The sequence below is a fragment of the Macrobrachium rosenbergii genome, chromosome 49 (assembly GCF_040412425.1).
Source record: "Macrobrachium rosenbergii isolate ZJJX-2024 chromosome 49, ASM4041242v1, whole genome shotgun sequence".
In the NCBI taxonomy this organism is placed as follows: domain Eukaryota; kingdom Metazoa; phylum Arthropoda; class Malacostraca; order Decapoda; family Palaemonidae; genus Macrobrachium; species Macrobrachium rosenbergii.
Window position 1 is genome coordinate 21,868,606 of NC_089789.1, and position 12,500 is coordinate 21,881,105.

A 12,500-nucleotide genomic window follows, 5' to 3' on the forward strand; every position below is an offset into this window, starting at 1 on the left:
GTAGTCTCATAAGTTTGAAATCAGCGAAATCCTTAATCGAATTGCGAGTGAAAACCGAATTAGAATAGAAAACGGGATCCTCCATAACCAAGACTTCGGTAACAAGGCGACGGAGCGTGTGTAACAGTCAGGTGTTCACCGTCCTTGGATCGGCACCACAAGTCACCTTCAGAACACAGAGGTACCAGTCTGACAGTTGGACAATCGGTGGTCGCGTGATTAGTTTAAAAAGGTGGTGCGCTTGGCGTTTCGGCATCGATCAGCCCTATGATTGATCCTGTATCCTGAGGTAATTATAGTAGGTTGTTGGCTCAAGTTGCGTTTGTGGTTACGTGACTTTGCTTGACTATCTAAGAGTGATGCACTTACTTAATTAACACCATATTCCGTTTATTTATTTTGTCTTTATTTTTCCAGGATGGCGGGAAGCGGATGATAAAGCAGTCTTTCCAGGAGTCTTCGTATGGTATAGTATAACAATATCAACGGTGAGTTTAATTCGGATTTTAGTATTTTTCAGTTACTTTGCAAGCTAATCCTCTCCCATCAGGGGCGGGGCCCCTGGTGGGGGAGGATGTCCCTTCTGGCATACGGTATTTTACCGTATGTCAGGAGGGGGCTTGCTTTTTTTTTTTTTTTTTTTTTTTTAACTAAAAAAATTGTAAGTTTATTTGGATTTTAAATTTTTCGAAATTTGCTTTATTCCATTAGGTCTTTTTAATTAAAGTAAATAACCAGCAGTGCATTTGTTTTTTTTAAATAACCAGCAGTGCATTTGTTTAAGTCTAATTATTAGAATCTATCATTTGAGTTTTGAGTACCTGGTCTGTTTTAAGCACTGTACGAGTTAGCATTTCAAGAAATTGTAAAGTTAACAATGAGTTAGTAACTTAGGGATTTAAAATACACTGGCAGATCGCCTGCTTACCTTGTTGTCCTTTGCAGGTTGCATGTCGAAATGGTCCCTTTAGCGTGTGGTGACCATATGAATAGGTGTTCTGATATCTGCGGACTGCTACAACTTCCTTGCAGAGGTTTTTCTTCGTGTGGCCACTTATGGAAGCCCAGAACTTAGTGTCTTCGCTTACGGCCTGATGCAACAATTTTTTTTTCATTCCTTTCACAAGGTGACAAATAGGTCGTGTTTTCCTCCTTTATTTGGTGATTTTTTTCAATGAAAGTAAAAGTAAATCCTGCATTCTTTCTTTACCTAAAATGTGTGATTTTTTTCTTTGAAACTTTTAATGTTGCAAAGGATGTTTGAGCATTGTGGATAAAGTGCCATAAAAGATTCCCATCCGTATTTAGATACTGGGTGAGGCTCGTTCCTTAATTTGGGTTCGAAGGATAAGGTTAACGTATAAAAGATTTTATAATGGCATGAATTTTGGAAGTGCCGTAACATGGTCCGGGAACCCTTCTGGAGTTTTAAAATGCAAATTATGCTGCTTTTAATGTCTTGAACTATATATATCAGTAACGGAGATCACTGAATATGGTGGTTGCTGATTTAAGAACTATGCAAGAACTATGCAGTAAGTAATCCCTTGGAGGAAAAAATTGAAAGTCACCGATAACTTTGACACCAGTACCGAGGAAATAGTAAGGAGAGGTGAATAAAGCTTAGGCCTTAATACTTTGGGCCTTTAAATAGCAAAGGACAGGCTAGATGAAGTGAAGCAAATGGGGGCGAAGGGATTTGAACATGACGCTTCGGTTCCCTATTTTACACTAAACAGATTTTGTTGTTAAAGGAACTTAGATTATTTAATAACTCTTTACGTAAGCCACTTTGGGTTTTTGTCTGACGCGTCGATATAAATATTGACGGACTTGGTACATAAGCGGCCTTCGAGCCTGTTGAGATGAATGAATGACTTTCTGGGCTGGGTTAAGATTTTACTGCAAGGTTGTGTAGGACTATGAAGGGGTGGCTTGTCTCCGTTGTTTGAGAAGTGCTTATAAGTACAGCACCAGGCCTATGCCCCTTACTGCTATAATTTTAGGTAAAGAGTTTGAGATGGAATAAACCACCACAATCTATAACAACCAACCAAGGTGGTTTTGTTTGCTGAAATCGTCTTTAGATAGTTTTCCAAATGTCTTAAACCGGCAGGCTTACTGTGCACTTCTTGAAACTTCGTGCAAGGTAAATGCTGTGAAGGTATTAATCAGATATTCAATTAGAGACGTGATTGCGCTGATGCAGGAATTGCTGAAAGTCTTGGATTTTACTTGACTGACTTGAACATGTCTGGTTTCAAAGAGTGTGTGCGTGTTATGTGCAAGAATAAAACTGGTTAGTCACTGTTAATGGGTCTAAATTGTACGAAGAACTTATTTGGTTCTGTGGTGATCGTGGGATAGCCCTCGATAATGGCAAGCGGAGTTTTGTTTGGAGTAATTTGAGACTTATTCAAATTCAAGACTGCAGGTATACGGTAGTTTCTGGGAAGAATGCCAGATGAACTACCGACTGGTTTCTCCCCTGGGTGACAGTTTAGATCAGGGCTGGGGAACATTTTTATGCATGAGGCCACATTGAAATTCACCGTCCCTCATAGAAGCTGCATTCAATAGCTTACTCTTTTTTTTTATTTTTTTTTTTTAGTTATTTTATATCTTTTGTAAATACAGCATAATGTAATAGGCAGGAGTAAAAAACATGGCAAATGGTTTACCTTTTACGCAAATTAGTGGCGTCTTTGATATTGCTTCTTTTAGGCGGCATTTTGATATCGGGCTCTAAAATAGTGGTTTTCAGCTTTAATTTGTCTTGCGGATGTTCATCTGCCACCTGCGTTTTCAAACAGTTCTTGATTTGTGCTAAGTACGAGAATTCACGACAGAATACAACATAAGCATGGTATCAGTCGGCGTGCTAAGACTAGGACATTCTCCTGCCTTTCTCCAAATTTCAGTGGGATCTCCCATGCTGTCAAACAGGTTTCAGGATTTTAACTTCAGACAACTCAGTGGGTTCCATTTGTAACTATTCGGGAGCCTCTGATACATCATCGAAGTGAGGCAGAACATCTACAATAGTCTCAGGGTGATTTCAAGCTTTTCAGAATCGTTAAAGCTTTAACTGTATTCTATAGGTCTAAAACTGACCCGTATTATTCAGAAGATTCTCAGATATACTCTTAACTTTCTCTAATTATTTTTGTTAATTGGGGAAAGTGTTTTACTGAAAGTTTCGACTGAGCAAGGAGGGATTTGAAAAATATTATAAATGCCAGAATTTTTTGCCACATAAATTTAGTTTTGCTTTGCAACGAAATATTCTCACTTTATTTTAAGACTACATCACATACAAATGCAACTTCTGTGAAAATTTACGTCTGATAATAATTCACAAAGTCAATCATTTGCTCTCGTCAAGATAAGCTTTTGACCAATACTTGTCCTTTCGACAACCAGCATAATTTCGAATTGATAAGGCAAATCTACACTTTAACTATCTTATCCATCAGCGGCCTGTTCCGAAACTGGCGATGCCTCCTCACCGCATTTGCTTGAAAGTTGGGCTCATTTTTCCTATTTTTACGTCTTTTTATTTTTATCTACTAGTGATTTTTTATAAAGTTAAGAGATTATTTAATTCATTTATTTTACACACTGCACGAATTTAGCATTACTTGTACCTATTTTTGTAAGAGTTAGGTAGTTATATTTTACTATATATTATTGTAATTGATTGGTATTCAAGGGTTTTATAATAATTAAGATTCTCTGAAAAATTGCAGAAGGCCTCATTTGATGGCCCGGAAGGCCGCAGGTTCCCCCCACCCCTGGTTTATATGGTGAAGGAAGGGTTGTAACACAAGTAGTACCGCCATAAATAATATATAATTGACGTGGTAAGTTAAGTTCCAATCGAGAGACGCCATGCATCTTGCTTTCGTGTCGTTCTTTTGCTCTAAACAAAGTTTGCAAGTGTTATGTAACAAAAATTCACAAACAGCTACAACATACTGCGTCCGGTTATAGCCGACTGTTGCTGTCTCAAGACCTCGTATTATTACTGTTGTTTAAAATCATGTGCAACATATAAGGGACCAACCAAAAAGGTATGAAACACTCTCTCTCTCTCTCTCTCTCTCTCTCTCTCTCTCTCTCTCTCTCTCTCTCTCTCTCTTCCCCACGCCCCCCACCCAAGGCATGTGTATAAAATGATGAAATGTAACCATATGAAATGTAGCATCAGCTACTTATAAAATAATTACCAATTCTTTCTCAAGACCACTGCTGTTTTTATTTTAACACCTGGTAGGCAAGGCTGTTGACCTTTCAGCCCAACCTTCAACTTGTAAAAGGAGAAAGGACACCAGAGAAAGAATGGACAGTGTGGAGTTTTTAATTCATTGAATAAATAAGTGGAAATCACTCCAAGTTGATCCAGCTGTCAGGTGGCGTCCCAGTAACAGTTTGGATGCAGGTACTCAGCCGAACGAGTAGCACTTAGCGACAATATAGATGACAACAAGAGTTCCCAGTTGAAATGTAACTAATAAAAGACCAGTTATTGCTTACTACAGGCCGGCTATTTATACAGTAAGTTACAGGCTGTACCTTCAAATTATTTCTCATTTTTCTAAACAAAATGATAAACACTTTTGCATTCAACAAAGCATGATAGAAGCAGCCATATTTCCTTTCTCTGCACAACCTGTCAGCTAGTTTGTTCCTACAACGTTGTTGCAGAATACGAGAGGCAGAGTCAATTGTAGATTACAGGTGGCAGAATCAAGTGTGGAATTCAAGTGGTGAAATTGATATTTACTTGCATGACTACAGTGTTGCATTGTTCCTTCATTCTGCGTACTTAATAACACCTTTGGATGACGGGGTTGGATGACGTCAAGTCTAAACATAGAATTCGTTACCCTATGATTATCGTTGTAACAAATCGGAAAAATAAGGACACATTATGCTTTGTCTTATTGTACTAAAGAATTTAAGTAACTTCAAAGTTTTTCATATGAATCATACAGTAATAGTACAAGGAGACTTATTTTAAGGCTATGACTGCATAAACTGACTTTTTTTCAAGCTGTTGCTGATTACGCTAGTAGGCCAGCACGGGCTCTTGTTCCCGGAGTAGCCGGTCGTTTTTTTATATGATAAGTAGAGAGAAACCGGAGATAATGTGTAACATGTAATTTCCTTTTAATTTTGTCACCTATGAACTGTTAACTACTGCACGTTGACCACCAGAAAGTACTCTCTCTCTCTCTCTCTCTCTCTCTCAAAATCTTGATGCATTCGAAGTTCAGTTACCTAACTTGAGCTGGAGTTCTGGTAGGCAGATCACACTGCAAAGTTAATACTTCAAAATGGATCTTAGAATTATTACTTGCTGAAGCAAGTTTTTTTTTTTTTTTTGACACGAAGCAATATACAGAGCAGGTTTATTTGTGTCGTTAACTTTTTCGAGCGCTATTCGCTCACACACTGTTGGTTTTTCCAGGTTTGCAAACCCCTTTCCGGTTCTTTTGGTTTTAGCAAGGGTCGCCGGATCTTGGGCGCCGATGCTATCGAGCATTCAATGGTGGTCGCCCATCGGTGACCAGACTGGGTTCATAATTTTCATCCACCGGATGCCCGGATGAGAATGGAACATGTTACTTAACGTTGGCTTTTGGCTTTTGACTTTACTGGGTCTAACTGCCGTTCGCAACAGTGGTTGCGGCTCTGTTGACAGTATTTTGTATTTTTCTGTGCCACCCTTGTGTTAAAGCCCTCCTCTTCCACCAGGGTTTGGTATCGGCACAACAGCAGAAACTTTAATGAAAAAATGGTATAATTCGTGTTGAAAACTTTGTCCTGTGATACAGTTACTAGGAAGACCCTTCGGAAAATGCACGAAATTAATTTCTCCTCGTTTGCAGGATGTTTGAACTCATGACCCCGTACGGGGTTAGTGCCGTCAGTGCACCTCGCATGGTGCACTGTAGGCATTACTTAAGGTTCTTGGCAGCGTGCCTTCGGCCCCTAGCTGTAACCCCTTCCGTTCGCTTTACTGTACCGCCTTTCATATTCTCTTTCTTCCATCTTACTTTCCACTCTCTCCTAACAATTGATTCATGGTGCAACTGTGAGGTTTTCCTCCTGTTAAAACTTTCAAACCTCTTAACTTTCAATTTTCCTTTCAGCGTTGAATGACCTCACAGGTCCCAGTGCTTGGCCTTTGGCCTAAATTCTGTACTCAGTTCAACTAAATTTAGTTTGAACTAATGAGCGTTCGTCTTTAGAGTTTACGCCGTATCAGGAGAAAATCATGCCTAAAAGCGTCCGGATTGGCATTAAAATATTAAATTGTACTTGATATAATAACAACCCTCATGAGGCATTTAAGTGCTGTTCGATCATTTTGGAATGTCAAACATCTCTCTCTCTCTCTCTCTCTCTCTCTCTCTCTCTCTCTTTTCAGCTCTTTACATAGATTCGTATTTAAGATTTATTTAACTCAATTAGAGTTTTGTGATACTCATAACCAATAATGAATGTTGCGTTTTTTTCATCAACAAATACTCAAATATTTATACATTTCATACAAAACTTCAAATAAAGGAAAATGTATTTAGAACCCTCCCGAATTCGCCAGTCATTCTAAAACATCAGCCACAGTGTGACCTACCAAAATGGTACCCAGTTTAATAACATCTGCCATAGCTGTATATTTAAAACCTTCATAAATGGCAGCAATTTCAGTAACATCAAGCATAGCGAAATATATTTAAACCTTCTCCGAGTGCCAGTCATGTTTATTAATATCGACCAAAATGACAGCCAGTTTCACATTATTTAACCAAAGCTAAACACATTTAGAACCTTCTTCCCTCAACGTTGACAAAGGGGAAACAATCCATCCTCTTGTCTTACACAGGAATGATGGTCATTTCCTTCAAGTGTTTCCCTTCCTCCCATTTTATTTTCTCCTTCCCCTCCTGATTTATTCTATTTTTCCATTCCTTTTCCCCCCGAGAGTACTGGGACGTTTCTTCAAGTCTTACCCTTCCTTTGATGTTGCACGTAATGAAATGCGATATTGCTTCTGCTGAATGATATTTTAGGGGCAGCAATATATCGGAAGGGGTGATTACAACTCCTCGTTTCTCATTATAGGTGGGGCATCAAAAGAAGCCAGACATTATGATAATATCCGTTTTATGTACGTCTGTCTATAAGAAATTGCTACTTTAATAAGAAAAGCTGTCGTAGAGAAGTTGGTTTTTAATGAGAAATTCTTTATTATTCCGTAATGGGAAGACTTTTTTTTTTGGGGGGGGAGGGGATTACTTTTCTTTAGCTTTAATTAAAGGCTGGCTTATCCCATCGTTCGCTTAGTTAAGTGTTTTTGTGTTCAGGGACGTTTTATATGATTTACATAGAAAATTGAAAAATTAACCCATTGCATATTAAAAATGAAACATCATGTTTTACGTAAATTTTTGACTTAGTTTACATTTATAGAGATTTTATAGTTATAAGGGCTTGAAAACAAAACTTGATTCTAGAGAGAGAGAGAGAGAGAGAGAGATCTAAAATCCGGAAATTTCTACAGAATCTTTTACCTTGAGGCAGAACAATTACTCACAACCTTCCACAGTGATGAGAATATTATTTTAAAAAGATGCATGTTAAATGTGCTCTGGAAATAAGTATAAGTTAGGCCACAATCAGTTTGCGGATTTTTACGCGAAGTTTTCTTCTTATTTTCTGTTTATTTCTCACTCCACAATAATCTTAGGAATTTAGTAACTGCGCCTCTTTAGTACTGAGGTCAGTGCACCTCACGTGGTGTACTGTAGGCATTACTTAAGGGTCTTTGCAGCGTCCCTTCTGCCCTTAGTTGCGGCTTCTTTTATACCTTTTAAGGTACCTCCGTTCATATTCTCTTCTTCCGTCTGACTTTCCATCCTCTCTAACAATTGCTTCATAGTGCAACTGCCAAGTTTTCCTCCTGTTGCACCTTTCAAACCTTCTTACTGTAAATTCCCCTTTCAGTGTTGAATGACCTTATAGGTCCCAGCGCCTGGCCTTCGGCCTAAATTCAATATTCTATTTCAGCACTGAGCATTTTGGCCTTTGACTTAAATAATAACGCGTCTGACGGACCTCAGAAAGACCCTAGTTAAGTTTGCTTCTTAGAATTTATGTTTGCTGGTTAAGAGGCTTCTTATACTTTTCTCCTTTGAGCCGCTCTTCCAGATACATGAGGAATCTATCCCTCCTGGCATTGTCCTCATATCTGGGGGGAGAGGAATAATTCTCCTCCTACTTTCATTTTAATGATAAAGTTGAATCAATGGTTTCCCTTGAGTAAATGACCTGCCTTCGAGTTTCGCTAAGGACTTATCATTTTTTAGCTTAGTTAAGGACTTAGTATTTTTTGGTAGTTTCCCTAAGGACTTAGTATTTTTTAGAGTTTCGCTAAGGACTAAGTATTTTTTAGAGTTTCGCTAAGGACTTAGTATTTTTTAGTTTCGCTAAGGACTTAATATTTTTTGGAGTTTCGCTAAGGACTTAGTGTTTTTTGGAGTTTCGCTCAGGACTTGGCATTTTTTAGAGTTTCGCTAAGGACTTATCATTTTTTAGCTTAGTTAAGGACTTAGTATTTTTTGGAGTTTCCCTAAGGACTTAGTATTTTTTAGAGTTTCGCTAAGGACTAAGTATTTTTTAGAGTTTGGCTAAGGACTTAATATTTTTTTGAGTTTCGCTAAGGACTTAGTATTTTTTGGAGTTTCGCTATGGACTTAGTATTTTTTGGAGTTTCGCTATGGACTTGGTATTTTTAGAGTTTCACTAAGGACTTATAATTTTTTAGCTTAGTTAAGGACTTAGTATTTTTTGGAGTTTCCCTAAGGACTCAGTATTTTTTAGAGTTTGGCTAAGGACTTAATATTTTTTTGAGTTTCCCTAAGGACTTAGTATTTTTTGGAGTTTCGCTATGGACTTGGTATTTTTTAGAGTTTCGCTAAGGACTTAGTATTTTTTAAAGTTTCGCTTACGACTCAGTAATTTTTAGAGTTTCGCTAAGGATTTAGTATTTTTTGTAAAGGCGCCATTCCTTTGTTTTTTCTGTTGAACATTTTTTTTTATCCCTGGGTAGTTTTCTCGTAATGAAGTTTTATTTCAAGTTCATCATTGGCAATTTGGAGTTTTGTTATTATGGACCCCTTAAAATATGACTTTAGTGGTATTGATTTTTCATTTTTTTATATGAAAGAAAGTTTCGTTATATACAAATTTCCACTTTTCAAGTTTTCACATTCAAATTTAATGATTTGTTGTTTCCACAGATATCCGATCATGAATAAATGTCTCTGCATCTAATGGATTTTTCTTCTACTATCTATACTTTGTATTTTGCCAGTAATATGTCACTTTGAATTCATTACTGCGAATATCTTGACTGCGATAAACATTGTTGCTTCTTTTAAACAATTTATCGTAATTCTCAACAAATGGATTTGTTCTATAAGTTTTCCTTAAATTTCAAGTATAATATTGTATACGAGGGTCCAGGTCGAAAGGCCCTTACCTAGCATAGACCTAAGGGTAAAGGGAAAGAAAATAGTAAATAAGGAAGCCGCCTTTCCCCGGAGGAAAATAGTATATCGCTGCCTCTTAAAAGTTTATAGGATCTAGTAGAACCAGTAGCCTTCCGTACCTTTTGGGTATATTGATTTTTTTTTTCCAGAATCGTAGTACATAATAAAGGCCTTAGAAATGGACGGGAATCTTGAAGAGAGAGAGAGAAAAAAATAAGAGATGTTCATTGATTTATGACCTTATGATTATATGTAATTAAAACCGGAATTTCTTACAAAAGACAATCGGAATTCAAGATTTTCCAATTAATCTGTAATTAGATTTTGAAATATACCGTTTTGGGCTTCCCCTTGCCTGTAAAAATAGGAAAAAAAAATACGTTTTAAATATTGTTTAGGAGGTATGACGCAACAACAAGAAATTGAACGGTTTTATATTGCTTTTACAGCGCATATCGTCGATGAAAAGCTGGATAAACCCAAAGGAAACAGGATAGAAAGGTCTACAGCCGCGGTGTGTCAATCTAGAGATTTCATCGTCGTAACCTGCTACACCCACGCACTCACTTTCTTAACGCCCCGCTGACCGGACGCTATTTCATGCTCAGAATCGCTGGCCCTGAATACATTAAGTTCCGGCAAAAGGTTTTAAATCCTCTTGGTCTCAAAAGCTGGGAATCACAAAGGTTATGTGTCAGATAAAGGCAAATAGTGGTTGTAAAGAAGCTGATATTGTTGATAAGCCATCTGTGCATATGTAGATATCACTCGATGATGTGGACGCGTCTTACCTAGCAGATAAGTAATGTATGCATGCGACAGTAACTGTTGTGCTGCCCTTCCCTGACCATTCTTTAATAGCGGTAACGGCTTGTCTTTATATATATATATATATATATATATATATATATATATATATATATATATATATATATATATATATATATATATATATATATATATATACAGTATATATATATAAATATCCTATTAATATCCATTCGCTGTACCTATACGGAAATAATATATTTTCATATATGTTACTGAGGTAGAGCATATATTGAAAACGTATTAAAGGATGTTTGGTAGAGCGAATTTTAAGATATTTATAACTTTACTGATTGTATAAGAATCACAGATTGATAAAAGTCATATGAATCACATAATATGATGTGATAAAAGTCATATATATATATATATATATATATATATATATATATATATATATATATATATATATATATATATATATATATATATATATATATATATATATATATATATTCCCTGTAATATAATCAAATGGCACCAAACTCTCCATGGCAACTACCCTTCCACCTACTGACAAATCCATCACTGCTTCATTATTAACACCGGAGGTTCACCTTTGTGATGAAAGTGTTATATTTTTAGTTTCTTGTTACCAAGACTTTTTTGATTTAACGAAAAGAGCAATACAAATATTTTCTGTATTGACTGATTAGTGTCAAATCTTTCTAATAATGATATACGAATCTCGTCCTTGGTTCGTCCTTGTTGAAATGCCATATAAAAATAAGAACAGATGTTCGGAATTTCATATATTGATAGAAATGTTTCCTTCTCAGTATTCCCTTGCTCGAATGATACGAAGAAATGGATTTAAAGGTGAGATGTCCAACGCTGAGAATTCAAAGGTAGTAGTATAATCCAAAATGCGTTGAATATTTTTTTTTTTGCTTTTTTTTAATTAAAGAACGTAAAATTAATGATCCAACACGGATTTCGACTCAGATATTTTTTTACGTACCTTACATTGAGATAAATTGTGGACTTGGTCCCGTAATGGTGAGAATTTTTGTCCTAATCATCTTTTACATTTGAATATATTATTGAATACTTGTATTCGATAATGGTAAGGTCTTGAAAGTCTTCCTGATTTAGGATAATCTCAGCAACGCCAGTCGATAGTATTATACAGATCAATCATTCAAACTTGTTAACTTTAGGGATGTCACGTCCAGTCCCAAAAGGGCTTTTGGTAATGATATAGGGATAAAAGGGATAATGAGAGTGTACACACACACACACACACACACACACACACACACACACACACACACGTGTTTGTGTAATTGTAACAACCCCAACGCTCTCTTAACTTCTCGCTTTCACCTCACATTTTGGATACGCTTGTCACTACAAAGCCTAAAGATCTAAATGGAGAAATAATGAGGAATTTCTGAAGTCAGAATTAGCAGGATTCGAACCAGCATTCGGTACACCATAACGAGGCCGCGCTAGCCCAACTGACCACGAAGAAGGATCAACGTCTATTGCTACTCAGTTATACAACTCCTCGGATACATTCATTAGAGTGGCAATAGACCCCCTCCTCACCATCGTAATGTTTTTCGGCCTTTATAAAAGGTGTTTTCAATAAAACTGTTTGGATACCTCAAATTGCCTGCAATTTCACGTATCTTGTCAAGTTCTCGATCGAAAAATTCCCGCTACTAACCCGCAGTGCCCTTAAGTAATTCAACGCAAACCTTGAAACTGCCATAACTCTATCAACTTTTCACTCAAGCTAACTTGACAGTGGCGTGCGCCGTTTCCTCAGGTGTTGTGTAGCAATAACTTTTAAGGCTTTAAACATCGTTGTATTTTAATAATTGGAAAGGAGATTATTTTGCATCGCTTATAAAGGCGAATGTAAGCTTTTCCTCTTTTACTGATCAGGCAAGCTCACATAAATTTCAAATTAACTAGCTGTGCTACTCTGTCCGATTGTTAAAATTTATGCGTTTATTTACATCCCGATACATGTCAAAGGGAGATCCACTAATTACCAAAAACCTTTGAATAACTGCAGAAAAGAATATTATTTCCAGTGGGGCAAAAGACTTTAATGGTTAACAATCATCGGGCCTTCAGAATTCAGACACCACTCAAACAAAA

At 36.8% G+C, this 12,500-nt stretch overlaps 1 long non-coding RNA gene across 1 annotated transcript; it reads left to right on the forward strand.

Moving 5' to 3' along the window:
* Positions 1-155: 155 nt before the first annotated feature.
* Positions 156-1,192, forward strand: LOC136832409 (uncharacterized). Its single transcript, XR_010851186.1, has 3 exons — positions 156-289; positions 418-488; positions 946-1,192. It is a non-coding gene; the product is annotated as an uncharacterized lncRNA (long non-coding RNA).
* Positions 1,193-12,500: the final 11,308 nt, after the last annotated feature.